The sequence below is a fragment of the Dama dama genome, chromosome 14, assembly GCF_033118175.1.
Source record: "Dama dama isolate Ldn47 chromosome 14, ASM3311817v1, whole genome shotgun sequence".
NCBI lineage: Eukaryota > Metazoa > Chordata > Mammalia > Artiodactyla > Cervidae > Dama > Dama dama.
The window spans coordinates 64,654,750-64,680,006 of NC_083694.1; the positions used below are offsets into that span (position 1 = coordinate 64,654,750).

General features: G+C 38.3%; 1 protein-coding gene across 3 annotated transcripts in view; it reads right to left on the reverse strand.

Annotated features, from left to right (window-relative positions):
• Nucleotides 1-25,257, reverse strand: part of KCNK2 (potassium two pore domain channel subfamily K member 2) — a 121,596-nt gene that overhangs the window by 54,554 nt on the left and 41,785 nt on the right. The window lies entirely within an intron of this gene.

A 25,257-nucleotide genomic window follows, 5' to 3' on the forward strand; every position in this document is an offset into this window, starting at 1 on the left:
TGTTACTGCTGATTTTCAAAATCCCCTGCAAGAAGTTCAGAGTAGAGAGCAGAAATGAAGTGCTCTGTGCTCTGAGGAAATCTGGCAGAACAGGTCTGCATATAGTTAGACATTTCCAGGAGCCAATTTTATGAACCAAATTTTTGTATCTTTTCATGTCTAGAAAAGCACTAAAATCCTTAAATCTTTCATAGTGATGACTACTCCTTGTGACTAGCAGAAACTTTCTGCAAAAAAAAAAATAATGTTCTTAATTGCATACACTCCCCCTTCACCAAAATCACATATACACTGACCTTCCCCCCTACCTCTTTGGAGCAGCTTCTGAGAGCTGTCTGAAAGGCTCCGTGGCTATCATCCTCATTTTGCCCCCAAATAAAACTTAACTTGCAACTCTTATGTTGTGCGTTTTTTTTAGTCAACAATTTTTTTTTTTTTTTTTTTTTTTAGCCTCCAGTTCAAGAGCTACCTTACTACTTCTCAGACCCACTGACATTTGGGGAATATGATGTAAGCTGTCTACGCATTTAACTCATTCACCTTCCTATGCATTTACCTTGCATCTGCTCTTGTCTACTAATGCTTTGGAATGCTGAGCATCAAGGCAATATATACAAATGTCCATCCAGGGCGTGTGTGAAAAAGGCCCAGAAGTCTTGTATCAAGGTAATTTGAAGAAGGAAAAGGCCATCGCAAAAGTTAGGTAGAATGTTTAACCTGGACTGTTTGGAAGAGTGTAGCATTTCTTTACACCATCCAAGATGGAACTCAACCATCTCAATCCTGTCTTCTATTCCATTATCAATAAGCAGAATACCAATAACAAAAGAGACCTGCTAAATCAGGAGGGTGGATTGTTTTGACCTGGATTCTCTGATTATTCCAGAGAGTCCTGCTAAGATCTAACACTTTTTTTAATTGTCTCTCCAGATGAACAACCATGTGACCTGAAGTAGGGCAAGCATCTGAGTTATCCCATATCATCCCATTTTCTCTTTCTGCAGAAGAGGATAAATATCTTCAGAGTTACATCCATGAGAAGTAACCTACCACCAGCAAGGATCAAGGATCAAAAAGAAAAGATACAATTAAAAACAAATACTGACTGGGGCATCACTAAAAATAGGCTCTACCGTTTGAAAAATAAAAAGCCTAAGCATCAGAGGGCTCAATTTGATCTGGCCCACATGGGTTAAAAGGACATCAGAAACAAGACTCCCAACTTTTCTTCCATCACTGACAGATTCGGCCAGAAGTAACCAGGACATCTTCAGAAAAGGGGACAAAGGATTTCCTCAGAAATCCTGTTTATGTCACGAATGAGATGGCCCCCAATCCAAAGAATTCTAGATGTAAAGAGAGTCGATCTACCTTTCATTGATCAAAAGACAGAGACCAGTTCCTTGTGGCATCTCTATACTTCATCTTTATTATCTCCAAAGTCAGCAGACGGGAGAATGAAAGGAAAAGGGTTGATGCAGTCTGACATGACTCTTCTGGGAGTCTCTTCCTGCTTCATCTTCCAAACATGAACCTTCTCTTGATAACATTATGCTGAGCTCTCCTGCTGAACCCGTGCCTTGGAGGTGGAAGCCCTCACACAGTCACCCAGTGTGCGCGTGCACACACACACACACACACACACACACACACACAGAGCCACCGAGCAGTTTTCTGACATAAAGGACGTGCCAACAATGCCCCAGACATTTGCCCGAGTGAGAGGATCACATGGCTGTTCAGGGGATGTTCCTCATGTTTTCTCCCCTCTTTCCCAGAAAAGAAGAGTAGTCTTCACTCCACGCATTTACCACATCTTAAGCAATGAATAGATCCTAGTAAAATGACTTGATACTATTAATGGACTTATGAAAAGTATCTATTGACTCTAAGCAATACAGCATGCCAAGCTTGTAAAAAGATTAATTTTAGTGGTTGTCTGGACTTCCTGACTCTTTCCCTTGGTTAGTCAGCAGCATCTTCCTTGCCTCAGGGTGAAACAGATTGTTTTGGCAAGAAGAAGATGGAAAAGAAACAATATTAAGTTTTGTTGTAACTCCTAAATTAAGGTGTTCACACTCAAAATGCTTCGCCTGAGGAGAGCAGCTGTCAGTTTATAGCATCACATATGCTTGGCAAGAAAGTTAAAGGACTGGCAGTTGATCCAGCTTCCAAAGAGCTTAAGGGAACAGACTAGATTGAAGATTGAAGGGGCCTGACTGTGGAGGAGGTTGGGTGGGGCAGAAACCAGAGGACAGGGCCTGGGAGGAGGAGAGGGTCCACGGTATCTTGACCCTATCTTGAGAGATCAGTGGTTAATTTCTCAGGAATTCTATAAGTCAGTTGACTTCACATTGATAGTCTGAAATCAACTACAGTAGACATATTTACACCTTAGAAATTGCCAAGCACTACAATTTAGGACTTCTCCCTTTTCAGCTACTTAATATTGACCAATACAGTACAAAATAAGAGCCAAATTTAGGAGACTGTACATAGTCTGTGCTAGAGATCTGAATGGAAGCCAAACCAATGCCTCTGGGCCAACCGCTGACATTTATGGAAATATATCATCAGAACAGCTACCATCTTGCTTTCACATCACTTTCAGGGAAGGGCCTTCTGCAGAAAGCTGCCGTAGGTCCATTGTTAGTGGAATACCTACAGGAGGCCCATATATGACACCCCCATCTGAATAGCTCCAAGTGAACATGTCACTTTTATGACAGAATTTATTAATACTACAAATAAATAAGACCCTTTTCAACACTTTGCACACTTGCAATTATATATTTGTAACAATTGATTTAATATCTATTATATACATATTCCACACTTGACTATGAGTTCCATGAGTGTAGAGATTGATTTATTATAGATATATATTTATTATTCCATGAGTTTATCATTTATAAGTTCCATGAGTACAGAGATTGATTTATTATCTACATATGTTAATAATAAATAATCATGCAAAAAACCAGACTGCATGAAGCACAAGCTGGAATCAAGATTGTAGGGTGAAATATCAATAACCTCAGATATGCAGATGACACCACCCTTATGGGAGAAAGCGAAGAGGAACTAAACAGTCTCTTGATGAAAGTAAAAGAGGCGAGTGAAAAAGCTGGCTTAAAACTCAACATTCAAAAGATGAAGATCATGGCATCCAGTCCCATCACTTCATGGCAAATAGATGGAGAAACAATGGAAACCGTGACAGACTATTTTTTGGGGCTCCAAAACCACAGCAGATAGTGACTACAGCCATGAAATTAAAAGACACTTGCTCCTTGGAAGAAAAGCTATGATCAACCTAGACCACACATTAAACAGCAGAGACAATACTTTGCCGACACAGGTCTATACAGTCAAAGCTATGGTTTTTCCTGTGGTCATGTATGGATATGAGAGTTGGACTATAAAGAAAGCTGAGCTCCAAAGAATTGATGCTTTTGAACTGTGGTATTGGAGAAGACTCTTGAGAGTCCCTTGGACTGCAAGGAGATCCAACCAGTCCATCCTAAGGGAGATCAGACCTGAATATTCATTGGAAGGACTGATGCTGAAGCTGAAACTCCAATACTTTGGCCACCTGATGGGAAGAGCTGGTTCAGTGGAAAAGACCCTGATGCAATAAATATTTTGCAACAGTTTTCAGTACAAATTGATGGAATTTTATAAAAGTAGTAAAAGAAAGTAAAGAACCAATAATAGCTAAGAATATTTGGGGGGAAATGTAGGAAGATTTGCTCTACATGATATATGTGCTGTGCTGTGCTTAGTCACTCAGTCATATCTAATTCTTTGCAGTCCCACGGACTATAGCCCGCCAGGCTCCTCTGTCCATGGGGATTCTCCAGGCAAGAATACTGCAGTGGGTTGCCATCCCCTCCTCCAGGGGATCTTCCCAACTCAGGCATGCAACCCAGGGCTCCCGCATTGCAGGCAGATTCTTTACCATCTGAGCTACCAGGGAAGGCCCTACATGATAACTACTATACAGCTATTAAAAAAGCAATCTGATTAACAATCTGTATAATTTCTTGTAATTCTTTAAAAGTGATAAACAAAATAATTCTGATCATGACAAAGGGTGTCTGTCTATCTCAAAACATTCAACATCATACTTAGTATTAAAGGACAATAAAAGGAATCCCCTTACAGTCAGGGGGGAAAATATCCATTTGACAATTTACTTTTTTTTATTATTCTGAAAGTTCTAGCAGACATAATGGCAGTAAACATATGAAAGGAATGATTATTATAAAAAAGACAAATATATTAGTTGTAGATGGAATTAAATATCTAGCAAATACAGGAGAATATTAAAAATTATCAAATAGGAAAAAAGCTCAGGAAAATGGCTGAATATGTGATAAATATGCAGAAACCACCAGCATTATACTACTTTAGCACAATCTCAAATTCGCTAATTGAAATGGAAAAATACCTTATTTTTAATATAAGGGAATTATGAAATACCTAACAGTAATCTCATCAAGACATATGGAAGAGCTTTAGAGAACAGTTTGGGCTAGTGTAGAGTGAAATGCAACAAAACAGAAAAGAACAGAAAAGACTAGAATAAGGTTAGACATAGCACATTTTAAAAGCATCATAAATTCAAAGTTGAATAATTATACAATTAAAAAGGCTGGGAAAATTGATTACTATTTTAAAGAAAAATTCACCTTATATAAAAATAAGTACCATGCAGATGAAAGATACAAATAAATCAACCAAACTAAACTACCTCCCTATTGATCCCCTCTGATTGTTTCTTCCTTTGCCTCAAATGCAAACCTTCGCCCCCCCCCCCCAACAACTCTTCACCTGGTTGATCCTTAAGATTCCATCATTACTTAGGTTAGAAATTAATTTCTCCAAGAAGCCTTTCTTGAGCCCTCACTATACAGCCCCAAGGTTGGGCATGGTCCCCCTCCTGTATACACATTCCCTTTATCCTAAGAATCATCTCACTAGATTGTAACCATCAGTTCCATAAGGAGAAGTTCTGTGAGGGACCATTTCTTGGTCCTCATTGTAGCCCTAGTGCTTTTCCTTTGGACATCTAAAGTAAACAGATTCTGGGATTCCCTGGTGGTCTAGTTGGTTAAGACTCCATGCGTCCACTGAAGGGAGCATGGGTTTGATCCTTAGCTGGGGGACTAAGATCCTGCATGCTGAACTCACAGTACGACCAAATAATAACTAAGATAAAATTTAAATAAGAACAACAATGAAAACAAGGCTCAATCCTAAAAAATAAATTTTTTTAAATATATATTCTTCCTGAAACTCCCTTTCTACTCTCTGCCCCTCACTGCAGCCCTCTCTTCTTTCTATTCAGGCAGTTTCCATTTTTCAAATGTTGGCGATTTCAAGAGTACCTGACTCACTCGCAGAGATTAGACCTAAAGTGCCTTCAAACAGCTGGTTTGCTGTGGCTCTCATGAAATGGTAGGGTTGTGGAAAGATGTTCACAAAGGAATCCTTCTCCTGACTTTCGTTATTCCTTCAAAATCTCCTCTGTGCCTAAGTTGTTAGCTGAGGTTTCTCTTCATTGTGTTGACTTCTGACTAGTACTTTTCCTTTAAAAATAATCAGATTAGCATGTTTAACTTCCGTCCCTCTGGTAATTCAGGATTTTCTTCTTAGTGGGTGACTAGCAGATAATGACCACGTTCATTCACTTTGTCATGCCATATTTTAAAAGGATTTTTAATCAGAGGACAATTGCTTTGCAATGCTGTGCTGGTTTCTGCCATACAACATGAATCAGCCATATGTGTGTGTAACCCACAAAGCCACACACGTATGTGTACACACACACATCGCAGAGTGCTGGGGTGGGCTCTCCGTGTTATACGATAGTTTCCCACTGGCTGTCTATTTTACACACGGGAGTGTAAATCCCGTAAGATCCCAAAGCCATATAGCTCCGCAGGCAATGAAGCAGATCCCCAGTCCACGGCAACACTGCCATTCTCCTCTGCTTCTCGATGGTTCTGCTGCTACTACCTCAGGCCATCCAAACAGGCTGACCATGGTCTTTTCTCAACCAAACCATCTCATCACAGTTCATTCTCCCTAAAGCACCGTTAGGTGTTTATACTCCGTAATCTGTAAAAGCCTTAGCTGTTCCAAGGCCTTTACTTACAAATCACCATTCCTATTTCCCCAAACTCCCTGTTAGGCAACTGTACTCCCTTCAGTAACACCAGAGTCATCATTACTCCCTGAAAAAAAACTTAGCTCGCCTTTTTTGATTCCTTAAATTTTTTTATATTGTTTTCTCCTTCTAGCTGGTACGAATGCGGCCCCTTCAATCGTGATTTGAAATCTTTTCTGTTCTTTCTGCCCCCCACCCCCCACACGTCACTTCCAATATACAGTCATTCCTCTCCCTCTCAGCCAGCTGTGATCTTGCTTCTTTGAACATCCATAACACTTGCTATTTCCTTTTCAGGGATTATGTATGACTTTTACATGAATTCCTGCCATTTGGTTACATGCTTTTGTCTTTCTTCTGGGTGACAAACTTCTTGGGAGCAGAGATATTTTTCTTTCCTTTACATACAAAAATGTGTAGTGCTTTGCTCAGAGCAGATGTTCAAGAGAATATATTAAACTAAGAAGAAACATCTATGGGTCTTATTCATATATTTTAATTAAATAGACATCCTCAAATCTAAATAGTTCTACTGTACTTTTTTTACTCCTTTTAGTTTTATTTGAAGCTGACAAGTAAAAAGAGAGGTCTATACCTGTGCAAACTGTATTTTAAAAAGTAACCCCTAAAAGTAACAACTAAAATGGTATTTTAATGTAAAACAACTTAAATTATTTTAGATGCAGAAAAATAGTAATAGAGTAGCGTATAAGGGTAAAATACTGGAGGTAGGGTAAGAACAGGGTAAATTCAGGGTGTTCTCTGTTAGCAACCTAAGAAAAAGAGGAAACTATTCAGAAAACAAAGTGAAAGGATAATCACACCTGGTCTTTTTTATTTATTTGTTTTTTAATGATTTTTTTTTCACGCGGACCATTTCTGAACCTGTTACAATATTGCTTCTGTTTTACGTTTTGATTTTTTTGGCCTCAAGGCATGTGGGATCTTGGTTCCCCCACCAGGAATCGAACCCACACCCCCTGCACTGGAAGTTGAAGTCTTAACCATGGGACCACCAGGGAAGTCCTACACCTGGTCATTTTTCAAAAGGGAGTCAAACCCACAGCACTGACATACAAGCTAACCAAACACTGAATAAAAAATAATAGTTCTGGAAACAATATGATTTTAATTAAGAGATAACTAAACAATGCTTTGATAAAAGAAGTATTCATTTCAGAACTTTCACAAAGCAGTACATTGTTCTTCTAGGTCATTGTTTTTAAACCAAGGGTGCACATCAGAATCACAGAAGGAATTTAAAGAATCCACCCCAGAACACCTAAACTCTTATCTTCCACTGGGAGAGGAAGGGATTCTGTTCATGTATTTTAAAATATCTACAGATGTGATTCTGATTTACTTTCTGTGACAGGGGCATGGTTTTGTGGGTCTAAAGCTATTCAATATGGGGAGAAGGAGAGAAGAAAACAAAATTAGGAAGTGAATTGTATGTAGGATGACCGTGATCAGAGTACCTCTTTTAGACCAGCTATGGCATTACTTCATTACTCTATTTTCACTACCAAAAATAAAATAATAAAATAAAAATGAAACAACTGTCAATATCAATGATAAAAATAATGGCCAACACTATTTATTGAGACACACACACACTCTTTTTCTCTCTCACTACATCACAGATACAATGCTAGTCCCTTCATGAAAGTGAAAGTGTTAGTCACTTAGCCATCTCTACTCTGCAACCCCATGGACTATAGCCTGCCAGGCTCCTCTGTCCATGGGATTCTCCAGTCAAGAATACTGGAGTAGGTAGCCATTCCCTTCTCCAGGGGATCTTCTTGATCCAGGGATTGAACTCAGGTCTCCTGCACTGCAGGCAGATTCTTTACCATCTGAGCCTCCAAGGAAGCCCCAGCCACTTCATGCGTACACTCCATTCAACCTTCGCAACCCTATGAGAGAAGTACTGTTAATTATCTTCATTCCGAACGCAGAAACAAACAGGTTTACTGAAGTAATGTGTTCAAGGTTAAACACTTGCTAGACTTTAAGGCTGAGATTTAAACTATTAATTCAATCGCTTACAGCAAGTATTTAGGATTAAGGATCAAGGCTACAAGTATCATTCCTCAAACTTCAGGGATTTCTCAGTTAAATAACCAGTGACTATGAACCACCCCTGGACATACTATTCTTCCAGCACTTGCTGATTTACAGAGACTGGGAAAGAATGTATAGGAGCATCAAAACAAATGTGTCAGTTAAAGGAGTTAGATTTTGACCTCCTGTTTCACCATTACTATCACCAGCTTTCCTCTTGGCCCAGAAGCCACCAGACTGCAGTTCAAACCATGTTTCACAAGATGGCTCCCTTGCTATCTTTAGTTGCAATTTACATCATAAAATCCTACATCACAGTTGAATAATGGCAAATCTACAGGAAGCTACCTATTTCTTAAGTTAATTTTTATTTTTTGCTAACAAGATACAGTTATAAAAATCTACACCTGCAGTTAAAGGTTGAAGGGAAATTCTCTTGCAAGGTAATCTTGCCAAAGAACAAGAGTCATCGACCTGTACGTTGCTTCCAGCTTTTCATTTAATACATTGGAACTGCATCCTTTCTCTTTTCACAGATTCAAATATGTGGGAGGGAGGAAAGAGACCCAGTGAGGGGAGTGGGAGTAAGAGCATATTTAAGTAGCACTAGAGCTTCACCCACTGGTGAGAATAGCCTAGACCATATGGGTCAAGGGAGAAGTAAAACATCTCACCTCAATGTTCTTCTCAGTCCCCATATGCCTCTCCTAGGGAGAGCATCTAATTGTCCTGGATTAGATTTTCAGTGTTCAAAGACGTGCATCTTGATAAAACATGACCACTAAATGTTGGTCAACAATTTCATCTGAAGCTCAAGCCAATAAACAGAGATCTGTTCAAGGTGTAATGAAATGATATTTCTATAAATGGCAGCAAATTCACGTGTTATTTAACTGCCTCTTATTATCTGGTCCTCCTCTTATCTCAAGAGGGGAGAAAGATGATCCAACAGCATCAAGGAAGTGGCAAACTATTTCTTAGCAAGAAATCTGAATAACTTACATTTTCCCATGCATATAGAGACTGTAATCAAGAATCTGAACTATGATAAATGAATTTTCCAGAAATCATACTTTAAAGGTTATTGGTAAAATAATTTTCTGATAAGAATTTTAGTATAATTTTAGGTTATCTTCCTGGTCATACACAACATCAAATGACAAACCATCAAAGCAATAAAGAAAACCATACTGTCTACTGGAAAACATTCTGTCTTGGACTAAACTCTGGTCTGGCTCTTCTGAGTTCTCTTTTGACTAAGCCTTGGGCTCCCATGTCCTTTTTTATAAAGTTCAGTTCTAGTAAGAATCCCACTGAAGTTCCGTTTAGCCAGAACTGCGTCCCCCACCCCCATTCTCAGTATTTGATCATCCTGTTTTCTTATCCTTCGTCATTGCTCAGGTGATACCTGATCACCACTGATAGCCCTTTAGCAAGAATCTTGTTAGGGGGACTTCCCTGGTGGTCCAGTGGTTAAGACTCTGCGCTCCAATGCAAGGGGCCCAAGTTCGATCCCTGGTCAGGGAACTAGATCCTGCATGCTGCAACTGTGAGCCCACACTAAGACCTGTTACAGCCCCATTAAAAAAAAAAAAAATCCTGTTAGGGTGGTTTGTTTAAAATCAGCCCCTTGTATTTCCTCATGTCCCCTTTTAGTCACTTTCAATCTATGGGTTCCCCACCCTGTGCTCTTTGGCTATAAATCCCTACTTTGCTTTGCTGTGTTCAGAGTTGAGCCCAGTCTCTCTCCCTTACTACAAAGCTACCGCAGTGGTTCCTACCCTACCACACGGCCCTGAACGAAGTCTGCCTTACCACTCTAATGAGTGTCACCGAATAAATTTTTTTTAACGCTATAAGCAGTAAAATAATAAAACTATATAATACCTCTAAAAAGAATATATTAGACACAATAAGTGCAATTATTTTCTCTTTTTCATTTTAGAGAGTTGGATCTTGGAGGACATTGATAATCTGAACTGCCAAGAAAGCTACACTGTCTTTGATATGCAATAATTTTCCTCAATTGCAAACAGACTCGCTCAAATCTCCCTTCAAGGATACTGAGGGCAATATAGCATAGTGATTAAAACTGCAGGCTGTGTTTGAATTCTAGATTTGCCACTCTGTCCCTGAGAAAGTTATTAAAAGAATTTTTGAGAAAACTGTATGCCTCAGTTTTCTCATTTGTGAAAAGTGACGAGGACTGTGTGATTTACTGCACAGGAAGGACATGATATGATGCTTGGCACATGGCAAGCAGTTGGTGAGTATCAGCTGCCAATGCTACTTTTCTGCCATAAAGCCTGGCTCAGGTACAGCCACGGGTAGTCTGAATAAATGTCCACCTCACACACACCTCGGTCACTCAGTCGTATCCGACTCCTTGCGACCCCATGGACTGGAGCGCACCAGGCTCCTCAGTCCATGGGATTTTCCAGGCAAGAATATGGGAGTGGGTTGCCATTTCCTTCTCAGGGGAATAAATGCCCACTGTTGATGAAAACAACGGTGGTAAAGATGGTGATGCTTATGCGGACGCTACTTTTCCCACTGAAATGTGTTTAGAGTAAGGAGGAGTTAAGCCAATATTATTTTTCTTCTTTAAAAAAATTTTACTGGAGTATAGTTGGTTTACAATATGGTGTTAGTTACAGGTGTACGGCAAAGCGAATCAGTTATACATATACATATATCCACTCCACTTTAGATTTTTTCTCATATAGGCCATTATAGAGTATTGAGTAGAGTTCACTGTGCTATACAGTAGGTCCTTGCTGGTTACTCATTTTATATATAGCAGTGTGTATATGTCTGTGCCAACCTCCCAATTTATCCCTCCTCCCCTTTTCCCCCCAGGTAACCATAAGTTTATTTTCTACATCTGTAACTCTATTTCTGTTTTGTAGATAAGTTCTTGTAACTGTTTTTTTAGATTGTACATATGAGTATCATTATATCACTTATATATTATAAATGATAACTTACAATATATAAGTGATATTATATGCTATTTGTTTTTTTTCTGCCTGATCTCTTCCACGCAATATAACAATCTCTAGGCCCACCCATGTTGCTGCAAATGACATGATTTTGTTCCTTTTTATGGCTGAATAATATACCATGTTCTTTTTTCATGCTCTTCACTGTGCAGATTATACCATGGAACAAAAACAGTTATATGATACCAATCAAATAATGAACAAAGTGCTCTGTGTTACTGCAATTCATTGGTTATTGTCACAGCCAACAAGGCATTGGCAGCTATTAGATATTTCATCCTTCATTAGCAAGCTACACATAATAACTATATCACAGCAAAACCTGTTGTTTTGGAGGAACTACTTCAACATCTCTCACAGGGTCTCTAGATAGTATCTTATTTGAAATGGTCTATTATTTTTCTGTATTCACAATATAAAGTACCACAAATAAAGAGGGAAAAATCACCTTAAGTTAGTAAACAAAATTATAAGATGTAAAAATTGAAATGGCCAATAGAATTCTAATCCCATCATTACACAAATACAAGAAGCTGAGACCAAGAAAATTGAAGTATTGGTGGTAATTAGGTAGCAGACGCTGAAGAGACGGAATGCAAAGTTTTTAAGTGCTGAGTGTCCATATTTAATATAATTTAAGTTAAAATTAAATTATGGTATAAGGATTTTTCTATGCTTGTCTTGGCTATTAACCTGGGGCAGTAATTCAAACCTCATCAACTACTGCCATTGTCAAAAAGGAAAAGAAAGAGAATGTGACAGCTAACCTACCTGAAAGACGTATAATTATCCAGATACTGAACTTGAGTGATGACAGCTGAAGCTGGGTCATTGAGATGACAGAATACATCACCCAAACCATTAAGAGACATTGGGTAAATTCAATTTAAATTTAATATCCAACATCTTTTAAGATTCACCTCAGATATGAGATTAGATTTCCATGCATTCTTTGATTTTTGACAATTTAAATATCTTCAAACTAATTTATCTGGGTATCTTATTTTTTTTAATACACTAAAAAAGAAAGTTAAGGATGCATATTTTCGTGTCTAAAAATTTATATCCTCAACATCAAAAGAGTAAGGCCACTTATATAAAAGGTTTTCCTCACATGGCAAAGGCAGATATACTTTACTTAATCCAATACTCACAAGTAACAAGTGTTGGAGGATCCATCAGAGCCCTGCACTTTTCAAGTTGATTTTCTCCAAATTACTTATATATTTTCCAAAGGTAACAATGGCATCATTCATTCACCTAGAAATGTAGAGTCCTGAAACAGTCCCTAACCATTAGGAGGGACAGGTGAACAGATACGATCAGTTCACAAGGAATTTGTGGTAAATCACATATACCCTGCTTTTCTCAATGTATAATGCAATAGAGTTCAGAGATTATGAATGTGGACCCTGCAGCCAAGCCAGGTGGATTTGAAACCCCACTAAATGCCATCTACTCGCTGCATGACTCAGGCACGTTATCTAAACCCTCAATGCCTTCCTTTGCTTATCCTAAAATGGGAATAATGACAGCAATACCTTATAGGTTGTTGCAGGGATGAAAATGTTTGAATATACACATAAAGTACTTAAAAGAGTACCTAGCATATAAAGAATGTTATGAAAGTGTTAGTCGCTCGGTTGTGACCGATTCTTTGCGATCCCGTGGACTGTAGCCCACCAGGCTCCTCTGTCCATGGAATTCTCCAGGGAAAAACAACTGGAGGGGGTTGCCACACCCTTCTCCTGGAGATCTTCCCAACCCAGGGATTGAACCTGGATCTCCCACATAGCAGGCAGATTCTTTATCATCTGAGCCACCAGGGAAGCCCTACTGAATGTTATACCTCTTTGCTATTACATTATTACATAAGGGACCACATAAAAGACAAATATTTCAGTCTGATCCCACAGTTGTGCTGACTTGTCAATGTCTTTTGGGTTTTATGCATGCATGCTAAGTCACTTCAGTTGTGTCTGACTCTTTGAAACCCTGTGCAGTGTAGTCCACCAGGCTCCCCTGTCCATGAGATTCTCCAAGCAAGAAATGGAGTGGGTTGCCATGCACTCCTCCAGGGGATCTTCTTGACCAGGGATTAAACCCATGTCTCTTATGTCTCCTGCACTGGCTTTATATATAGGTCTTACGAATCTATACCGAGGGCTTCCCTGGTGTCTCAATGGTAAGAGATCTGCCTGTCAATGCAGGAGACCTGGGTATGATTTCTGGATTGGGAAGATCCCCTGGAGAAGGAAATGGCAACCCACTCCAGTATTCTTGCCTAGGAAATCCCATGGACAAAGGAGCCTGGCCGGCTACAGTCCACGGAGTCACGAAGAGTCGGACATGACTTAGCGACCAAACAACAACAACTAATCTACGTCTATTACGTAGTTCTGTCAAGCAAGTAACTATCAAAAGCTCAAATAATCCACCCAACAACTGTTGGTGATTCATCAATCACAGGCTATTAATTTTCACTGGTTCTGTCCTATCTAATGTTTTGCTTTATGTGGGTCATTTCCTTTGGTGTCTAGAATTTATTTCCCACAGACAGTAGAAAATGTGCTCTTCTAAGACTTGGGACTAGAAGAGGGTGGGGAAAGGCCCATCCCCCAAACACTGACCGGGAATGTCTGAACTGGAAAGAAGTATAAAAGGAACTTAACACTGAGAATCTATTATGAGGGAGAGACTGTGGTATCCTAGGCACTTTGGGTATGTTTTCCTCAATTAATTCCCAAAGTAACATTCTGGACTGTGGTGTTGGAGAAGACTCCTGAGAGTCCCTTGGACTGCAAGGAGATCCAATCAGTCAATCCTAAAGGAGATCAGGCCTGAATATTTGTTGGAAGGACTGATGCTAAAGCTGAAGCTCCAATATTTTGGCCACCTGACGGGAAGAACTGGTTCAGTGGAAAAGATCCTGATGCTGGGGGGGATTGGGGGCAGGAGGAGAAGGGGACGACAGAGGATGAGATGGCTGGATGGCATCACCGACTCGATGGACATGGGTTTGGGTGGACGCTAGGAGTTGGTGATGGACAGGGAGGCCTGGCGTGCTGCGATTCATGGGGTCACAAAGAGTCAGACACGACTGAGCGACTGAACTGAACTGAACATTCTGGAAAGGGTGTCTTAAAACTTAGGACTCAGAAATGTTAAGTAAAATAGACATGAGCAATTGAAATTGACACAGCCAGCATTTAAATGCACATCTATCTGACCTGGAAGCCTTGCCCAACTATGGAAACAGGCTGCCTGGTCTCAGATTTAACCCACTCTCCCTTTCCTGCCACAGACAGACACGCGCACACACAAGTAATTCCATTTACCTGTTTTAGATATGTTTGACATTCATAGGGTTTAATTTAAAGGAAGGATTCAAGAGGTGGTAGACAGGGAAGGGGTGTGACCACCACTGTTTCTCCACCTGCATTCTTACTTCTTAACTTCTTATACGGTCTCTTGAACTTGAATTGAATCATGAGCACACACACACACACACACACACACACACAAATTACAAGAAGGCCTCATCGTGCCCAAACGGTCTCTTGAACTTGAATTGAATCATGAGCGCGCGCGCACACACACACACACACACAAATTACAAGAAGGCCTCATCGTGCCCAAAATGTGAACTCTGAGTACATTTTTCTCTTTTCTGTAATCTCTTCACAGCTATGAAGACTATCTCAGATTAAGTGCTTTATCTTGAATTCAGTCTAATAGAAAACCTAATCCTGGAATGCAAGATTTTAGTAAGAAATCAACAAGACACTCTCAAAGACAGCTCAGGATAATGGCTATAAAAACATGATTTCCTTGTTTCCATAACAATTCAGAGCCTCTAGAGAGAGAATATGGGAGGATTTTCCACTTGGTAGAAGGCAGTGTACTGAAATTACTAATTGGTAGCTAACTCTAGTTATGTTATCCTGCTACTAAGCCTGCCCACATTGAATTAAGTGGGAAGAACTTTTGAGGCCCCCATTCACCCTCTGTGTTCACAGTTTAGAAACACAAATTCAAAGCGAGAACAAGTAATATAAAAACTGGAAAAGAAGGAGTCTTTTAGACTCCTTTAAAATTGTGCCTCCCATTCCCAGCCTATTTTTCTGGTCTAGTCTTTTTTTTCCTTTATCCAGTACCACTTTTTTAATTGTTATATTTGCATGCTTTCCTTTTCTTGTTTTTGTTTCAATTTTTATGAAATATAGTTGATTTGGGGGCGGGGTGCTTCCCAGGTGGCGCTAGTGGTAAGGAACCTGCCTACCAATACAAGAGACATAAGAGATACTGGTTCGATCCCTGGGTTGGGAAGATCCCCTGGAGGGGGAAATGGCAACCCACTCCAGTACTCTTGCCTAGAGAATCTCATTGACAGAAGAGCTACAGTCCACAGGGTCGCAAAGAGCTGCACATGGCTGCAGCAACTTAGGACGCTTACATACTTGATTTCTAATGCTGTGCCAGTTCCGGTGTTCAGCACAGTAATTCAGTTACACACGTGTGCGAGTGTGTGTGCGTATTCTTTTCGAGATTCTGGCTTTGCAGGCCAAAGAGCCTCTGTTGTACTATTCAACTCTGCCATCACAGTGTGTAGATAGCCAAGGCAATACTAAAATAAATTGATGTAGCTGTGTTCTAATAATTACAGAACAGGAGGAAGGCTGAATTCTTAAAATCCAGAATGTCGTGGATGGGGATGGTAATACTCTAGTTTTCTAAAGCATAACATTTCTTATCATGTTTACAGAAAACAATTCAGAATCTGCAGGATTTTGGAAGAACTGAAAAGATCTGACACTATAATATCACTCAGAGCTCAGCAGTAACATAAGATTTTCTTATTTTTAGAAATGTAGTTTTACATGGTTTCCTTCTGAGCACTGTATTCAGTTTTCTAAGCAGTTATTTAGTCTGCCAGCATCTACACCAGCATATTACTACAATGTTTCTGACACAGTATTTTTTTTCTCAATTTTTGAAGTGCTACAAAATGTTACTTTCTATCAGTCTAAAAATTAAAATAGAAATTATTCAAGCCAATGGTTTTAAACCCTTCTAAGAATTACAGGACACTTTGAGAATCTAATGTACATTATGGGTCATCTCTCTGGAAAATAAGATTATAAACCCCTGAGGTTTAACCTTCCAGACGTTCACAGAATTTGAGTCACAGAGCTCATTTCAACCTTTATTGGACAATGAGGAAAAATGGAGGAAAAAAGCATCTTCTTTTAAAATGATGAATTTTAATTGCATAGTAGTTAAGCATTATTAAATATCCTTTGAATTTTCATAAAATCCTGGGAGACAGGAAGCACAACTATTATTCACTTATTAGGAAATCATATGGACTATTCACATGAGAAAATAATTCAGAGATGTTCAGTGATCTGGTCAAAAGTACACAGTGAATAATGTTAGAATCAGAACAAACCCAGGTCTTCTATTTATAAACTGTATTTTTTTCTTTGCTTTATGTTCTTTTCTAAATTTAGTTCAGTGCTTGGCAAATGTTTTCTATAAAGGGCCAGATAGTAAAATTTTCAGCTTTGCAGCCATACAACCTCTGATGCACTACTCAACTCTGCCATTATAGCATGAAGGTAGCCAAAGACAATACTAAAATAAGTGGACATAGCTGTGTTCTAATTACATAACAGAAGGAAGGTTGGATTTTGCCCACAGGGTCATAGTTTACTGACCCCTGCATTATTTCGCTTCTACATCAAAGGTAAACTCAGTTGTTTAATTTACTTTCCTAAACGGTTTTACTGTTTTTGTATCATCATAATTTTGACCTTGATAAGTGATCATTAATAAAATGCAGTTGGCCCTCCAACCCATATCTTTGGTTTCTGTGTCTGAAGATTTAATGAACCATGGAGCAAAAAATTTTTGGAAAAAAAATTTCCAGAAAGTTCCAAAAGGTAAAACGAATTTGGCAAATGCTGGCAACTATTTCCATAGCATTTATATTATATTTACAACTATTTACATAGCATTTACATTACATTAGGTATTAAAATTAATCTAGAAGCAATTTAAAGTATATGGGTTAAAGTATAATCTGTAGGTTATATACAAACACCATACTATTTTATATAAGAGAATTGAGTACCTATGGATTTGGGTACCTGTGGGGGTTCTGGAGTCAATTCATCCTTGGATATCAAAAGGTGACTGTACTGTAAACGCTAATGGAACCCCTATGCAATATCACTAATGAGTGAGGGCAAAATCTCTGCCAAGAAACTAAACCTAGAGTTTTATATATTGATTCTTATTTTCATTTTGAGATAGTGACACTGATGAAACACTACAGAGGGAGGTAAATTTGGAACACAATCTCCTTCAGTAGCACAATATTAGATGTGAAAAATGAAAATCCTATTGCAGTGATGGAGTTAAGGAGACACAATTTGAAAAAGCGAATTAAAATACAAAATATATTTTGTTATCATGTTTAATTACTTTGAATATCAAATAACATTCAAGGAAGTATCTAACTAGTATATTCGCTTGTGGAAGTTATTAGGGCTGTCACAAAATACCCTGGTTCTTCTGATCACAGGGCGGGAGAGCACTTCCCCACCTATACTCTTGAAGGTAATCTGGCCAATGTCATGTTGGTAAAAACAGTGTGTTTACACATACAAAGCATGATCAGCCAGCGGTCAGTTTTTCATGCTCTCCTTCTTATGAGCAAGGACAACGGGCAAGGCCCTCCTGTTGATCCACACTGGACATACAATGTGATCAGGAAATAAACTTTTTATTCTGTAAAGCCAGCAAAATGTGAGGGTTGTTTACTACAGAAAATAACTTGGCAGATACTAAATATAGAGGCACAGATATTTTTTTAAAGATATAGAAAAAAAAAACATTTATACAAATAGTAGTTCAGTTGGTAAAGAATCGGCCTGCAGTATTCTTGCCTAGAGAATCCCATGCACAAAGAAGCCTGGTGAGCTACAGTCAATGGGGTCACAAAGAGTTGGACATGACTGTCCGACTTTCATTAACTTTTATTATTCTCAACTAATAGTTAACACCTTGCTTCATTATATATTATTCTCATGATCACATTTTAGATCACCTAAATATCATTAAAATCAACTCATTTCATTAGATCAAACTACAAATTAAACAGATGAAGAAACTAGTCAAATCTAACACTGAGCATTGTGAGAATAACTGGTTTGAGCACACCTTCAGTGTGTGAAGGCAACATTATAAATATTGTAATAATTAAAATGAAAGGAGCAAATCTTTAAGAAAGTATGAACTTTCTTTGTTAACATTAGTAACATAAATAAATTTAATATAAAGTTTAATCATAAAATAAAATTACCCTAGTAACAAAATCAGTTTCAATTTATTATACTGTCATCCAGTGTTCAAACTGCTTTTCATACATGTTCACTTAACCTTCACAACAATTATGACTGTGAGAAACACTAGCCCTCTTTGATAAAGAAGAAAATTAAGGATAATAGAAGAACTGTGATTTGCTTAAACGGACACAACCCTAGTTCACAGTAAAGACAAACCTAAACAAATTCTCTGAAATGAAATCTGATGTTCCTTCTGCTGTATCACTTCTTTAAAAAAAATAGGGAGAAATATTTTCATTCTGAGAGGTACAATGTAAGTAAAACTAGCATGAATACATATAGAACTTCATTGACTTGCAGTTTTATATTTATTAGGAGGTCATGTCTACATCTGTTTTTTTATGCATCAAATGAAATTTAAACAGAGTTTCTATTAAGTCATCTACCTATTAAAACCTGTATTCTTTGAACAGAAGCTACTTAAACGGATCATGATTTATTCCATACTCTCTCTTTCTTTTTCCTTCTCTTGCTGCTTGCCTTTGGAAATTCTTTGTTAGCATCTACAATAAGGGAAACTTAAACTTAGAGAGGAAAGGCACAACATATCAACCAAACTTGTCCACAGGTTTGTTGTTTTTGCTTTAAAAATAAAGTTAATAAGGAAAGAAGTTTAAGACTAGTAATTAACATGCATTTTTGATGACCTGTGGCATCAAAGAATTGATGCTTTTGAACTGTGGTACTGGAGAAGACTCTTGAGAGTCCCTTGGACTGCAAGGAGATCCAACCAGTCCATCCTAAAGGAAATCAGTCCTGAATATTCATTGGAAGGACTGATGCTGAAGCTGAAACTCCAATACTTTGGCCACTTGATGCGAAGAGCTGACTCACTGGAAAAGACCCTGATGCTGGGAAAGATTGAAGGCTAGAGGAGAAGGGGATGACAGAGGATGAGATGGTTGGATGGCATCACTGACTCAATGGACATGAGTTTGAGTAAACTCCGGGAGCTGGTGATAGACAGGGCTGCCTGGTGTGCTGCAGTCCATGGGGTTGCAAAGAGTCAGACACGACTGAGCGACTGAACTGAACTGAACTGTTATTTACAAAAGTTTATATGATCAATATTTCCTCCAGTGGTACTTTAGAACCAAAAGATGGCTGCCTGGAATTCTTTTCTGTTTAAAATTAATTATTTGCATTGTATCTTATGTGCACACAAACCACAATAATTACTCATGAACCTCATTTGGCACAGGTACTTCTTTTGCACATATCATGTTATAATTTCAGTACCACATAAATAACAATGCCAATTTTCCAAGAGTAAGATTGCACAAGTCTAGATTTTTTTTTTAAAGGATTGGGAAGAAAACAAATATGTAGTATAATTACTAGCTTAAAGTAGACAGGCCCAGACAAATTGTATTACATTCCTTCCCTATCAAATGCAGTACTTGAGACAATTTAAAAAAAAATGTTTTTCTGATAATCATCCCACCTATAGTTTTAATCACATTCTGAGCAATACTTGCATATTTAGGGGTCAATCAGATGTTCTTTAAAACCTATAATGTATGACAAACGTGCTGCATGTCAGTGGTTGGGAAAGGAGAAAAGACAAGGTTTAAAATAGATTCTGTGTTTATTCAGGGCATGAACTTCATGACAATTCTTTGCTTCCACTTTAAGGTAATTTCACAATCACACCATTTAACAGTGATTGCTTTCCAGAAGATTAAAAATATGTTAACGCAAACTTTTCAAAAGTAGACAGAAATGCATAAAAGTTTATTTTGTTATAGAATATAAGCAATTTCTGCCTTGAATACACCCACGATATGGATGACTACTATGCTGATAGCATAGCCCTCCTCTCACTGGCACTTCCAGTTTCTTTTATATCTACACTTTCTTGCTCTGCATTCTACTACCATAAAATAATAATAATAAACACTGCCTCACTCCTGGGAAGACTACATCCATAACACTCCTTCCAACTAGCATGGGATTCTAAGTACTCAGTGCTCTGAATTAAACCTCTTTGTGGCTGACTACCATACATACTAACATACATAATGAGAAAAGATGATGACTAATCTATTTCATTATTGCTTTAGAGTCTTTAACACTATTTAAGTAAAAATTCTGCTTTATTGTCTATCAAATATAATTTTACACTCTACAAACTTAACTACTGTTCAGAAGGCATTTTTCTTCTCTGAGAAAGAAATGCATTTTAACTTAGAAAATAAACCTATGTGAAGATTTTGAAAGGTCAGAAAACATATATATATACACACACGTATATATATAAATATCTTGAGACAGGTTTTCCTTATGTTAATTTTAGTAGATGAGAAGAGAAACTGAGCATCAATGACCCAAAACAATTTCTTAATTTCAACTTCTGAATTTCAACTGCACAGCATTAGAATTACAGATTTTGGAAAAAGAATAATCTACTTTAACAGACTGGTATAAAGAAAAATGCAAGGAGATTGTGGAGTCAGAGCTGGAAGTCACCTTGCAAGATAATTCACCTTTTAAGCTGCCTGAAAGTTCAGCTTTCCTTTAAAATGGGTTCCCAAAAACCAATATGCAGTTCTCAGAGAATATCCAAGAGACTAGCGAAATGCCATCAAATTCGAGTATACCAAATAAATAAAATAGCACCTAACAACTAAAGCTGCAATGACATCACCCCCAGGAAAATGCTGGCTGTAAACTTCTACACCCCACTGCCTTAAGTCTGCTCATTTCCAAGTTCAGTTAGTGGTTTCATGAGATAACAAAATTGTACAGAAAAGCTCTTGCAACTTTTCCCTCATCTTTTAAGCTATAGTTTTTTGGTTTTTTTTGGTTTTTTATCATGTCCAACAGGAAGATCCTAGATTCCCTGCTAAAGATATGTATAAGGCTTTACACTTTTCAACATACTCTTGGCATTTTCAAAACTGACCTTTTCTTTTTATCTGGAATTGTTTGCTTAAACCACTCTCTAGTTTTTTTCTCCTTTTTTGTCTACTCAAGTAAGCTTTATGCTAAACAGGTGAAACAGGAGCTTGCAGAAAATCTGTGACCATTGTCCTAACAGCGTTAGCAATTCAATAATTCAATCAAGGTAAAAGGAAATTGAGAGACTCGGTGGCTGGTTCAAAATACAGAAAAACTAAACACAGAAATTATATACCTGAATCCAATCTCTATAACTCAAGGGGAAGGAAACAAGAGTCCTTTGTAAATAGAAGAAACATTACTCCGAGGAAATGTTTTCCATAAGACCTAACATGATGCTTTGAGATCTTGAAGCTGCTATAGACCATAGTGCTATCTTGTTATTCACATTCTGACACTCAGAGACCATGATGATTCAGTGATAAGCTTGGGCAAATCCTGGCTCTGGCATTTCAATTTACTTTCCACTGGGGAAAATTTTATTATATTTTAATGCCTTCTGGGAACAAAATCACCTTACATCTTATTATAATCTTTAAATTGACCTCAAAATAGAATACAGTTTTCCATTACATCACTTTTGCCAACAGACTTTCCTAGAGTTTAAGTGATTTCTTATTAGCTTCAAAATAACTTAAAATTTAAAACACTAAACTTCCCATAGCACCATTCTCAGAGACAAGTATATTTCCATTCATAAACTCTCTTTTTAAAAAAAATTATTGGAATGTAGTTGATTTACAATGTTGTGTCAATTTCAAAAACCAGTTATATATACACATATATCCATTCTTTTTGCTAGATTATTTTCCCATATGGGCCATTACAGAGTATTGAGTAGAGTTTCCTGAGCTATACAGTAGGTCCTTATTAGTTACCTATTTTATATATGACAGTGTGTATATGTCAGTCCCAAACTCCCAGTGTATCCCTCTCCCTTCCCTTATCCCCTGGCGACTATAAATTTGTCTTCTACATTCATGATCTACTTTTGTTTTGTAAGTAAGTTCATTTCATATATATGCTTTTGTTTTAGATTCCCTTCCCCATATAAGCTATCTCATATGACATTTGTCTTCTCTGTGCCTGCCTTACTTCACTCAGCATGACAGTCTCTAGGTTGATCCATGTTGCTATCTCTCTTACAGATTAATGCAATAACCTTCTCAATGGCCTTCCTGCTTTCCCTTTTGCCCTCTGAACAGCAACATGAGTCACATTAGGACTCTCTTCTGCTGAAATTTTTCCTTGGCTTCCCACTGAATTGAGGATATTGTCACGACTACCAGGTCCTAGCATGCTCCGGCCCTCTTTCATCGTGCTAACCTTGCTTCATCTTTGCCAAGCCGTGCCCTCTGCCTGAACTCATCTCTGCATTCTTCTCTTCCTGACTTGGGCTTCATGGGTGGCTCAGTGGCAAAGAATCCATCTGCCAAGGCTTGCCACTTGCAGCAGGTATGGGTTCAAGCCCTGGGTCAAGAAGATCCGCCTGGAGAAGGAGATGGTAACCCACTCCAGTGCTCTTGCCTGGGAAATTCCATGGACAGAAGAGCTTGCTGGGTTACAGTCCATGGGGTTGCAAAGAGTTGGACACGACTGAGCACATATGCACATATGTTGATTCCCTGGCTGATTTTGTTTCATCCTTTAGGTGTCATCTTAACTGTTAACTGCTCTGAGAGCTCTTGAACCAGTCTGCTCTAGAGCACCTCCTACTCCTTGCTCTGGTTCCAGCATTGACTCTCCATCACGCACATGGACTTCTTATGGAGCACTTGTCACCATTGATAATGGTCTTGTTCTTCAGGGCACTGACTGATTTTGGGTTTCCTCAAAGCCAAGAGCTCCAGGAGGGAGCCTGTTTACCTTGTCTTTCTAGTCTCTCTGAATTAAAGAATAAACCAACAAATAAAAATTGAGGAAGGAAAACAACTAAAATGAAGCTTCCTAATACAACAACATGTATAAAATTTTGGCCATTTAAAAAAAATCAATTTATTTTTTTTAATTGACCATTTTTTAAAACTTCTTTTTCTTCACAGCATCAACTAGCACTACCTATGAACTGTACTGACCTGCTGCCTGACATTTGTCTGAAAAATGTTCAATAGTCAACATTTTGACACCTCTCTCTTCATTGCATTACTCCCCAAGGCCTGTTGATTCTTGCATCTAATTATTTCAATCTTTTGTCCTAATCCCATTTCTCAACACCAGCTCCAATTCTCCCAGTCAATACTCTGACTCTTCTGTGGATCACAGTAAAGGCCTCTTAACTGTTCCCTCACTGTCAGTCTCCACATATTCTATTCCAGACAGATGCATCTTCTAAGGTTACTTTAACCTATCAACTCACTTTCAAAAAAAAAAAAAAATTATTCCTTTGTTCTTAGTACAGTAGGTCCAAGCTTTTCAAAAACCAAATTATATTCAACTGTATTCTTCCCATCTCAATCAGTCAATAACATTTCCCACTACTCAGTTAAACAATTCCTCTGGTCTACTCAAATACTTCTCTGTCTTCAAAATAAGTCAGGCTCATTCTCTCTTGGTATTTTTACTTAGCTGTCTCACAGACTGGGAGGCTTTTATTCCCTCCACCAAATCTAAACCAAAACATTTTCTTCAAAGCATACCTCAAACTCAACTTCTCTAATTAAGCTTTCCCCATTCTAGCCCACATGTTCTTCCCTTTTTCTCTTCTTTTAGCACTGAAACCATCATTCCATGTAATATTTGATTCTACAAGACCTTCTTCTGTTATTATTCCATTATTTCCTAACTGTAAATTTTATCTCCCAAATTAGATTGCAAACCAAAACTGTGTTCTTGTTTCCTTTTACACTCCCAGCAGCAGCAAAAGTAGCATAGATTTCAGTAGGAGCTACTATGTTGACTTGATTTACACAGTCCTAAAGATGAATCCCTTCAATTACAAACAACCATTTTGGATGGCCTGTAATTCCTAAACGGGCTTCCCAGATTGCTCAGTGGTAAAGAATCTGCCTGCAATGCAGGGGGTACAGGTTCGATCCCTGGGTGAGGAAGATTCCCCTAGAGGAGGAAATGGCAACCCACTCCAGTATTTCTGCCTGGGAAATCCCATGGACAAAGGAGCCTGGCGGGCTACAGTCCATAGTGTTGAAAAAGAGTTGGACACGACTGAGCGACTCAACAACAGCTCCTAAATAGCTCATACTCTCTGTTGCCCCTAATCTTTCCCACATGAACCCCCGATGCCTACAAAGCCCTCATTTTATTAATGTCTTTAATTTCCTGAAGTGAAGTGTTAGTTATTCAGTTGTGTCCAACTCTTTGTGACCCCGTGGACTGTAGCCCACCAGGCTCCTCTGTCCCTGGAATTCTCCAGGCAAGAATACTGGAGTGGGATGCCATTTCCTTTTCCAGGGGATCTTCCCAGTACATTCGCATTAAATGCTCTTAAACCATAGCACCTGGCAGGCTATATGGTAAATGACAATTTGCCTACTGATCTCCCTGACTAGTCTGTGTGCCACTTGGGCCCAAATAATTTACCTCTTATCTTTACAGTAGCAGACAAATCATGTTTTATTATTTACTGAATAAATAAATGAACAAAAATGTTAGTAACCTGTTTAAGGAATTAAGAATTTAGTGTAATAAGTTATCAACTTAATGTTATGTAATTTCCAACAAGCTTTAGTTCATCTCATTTAGAATC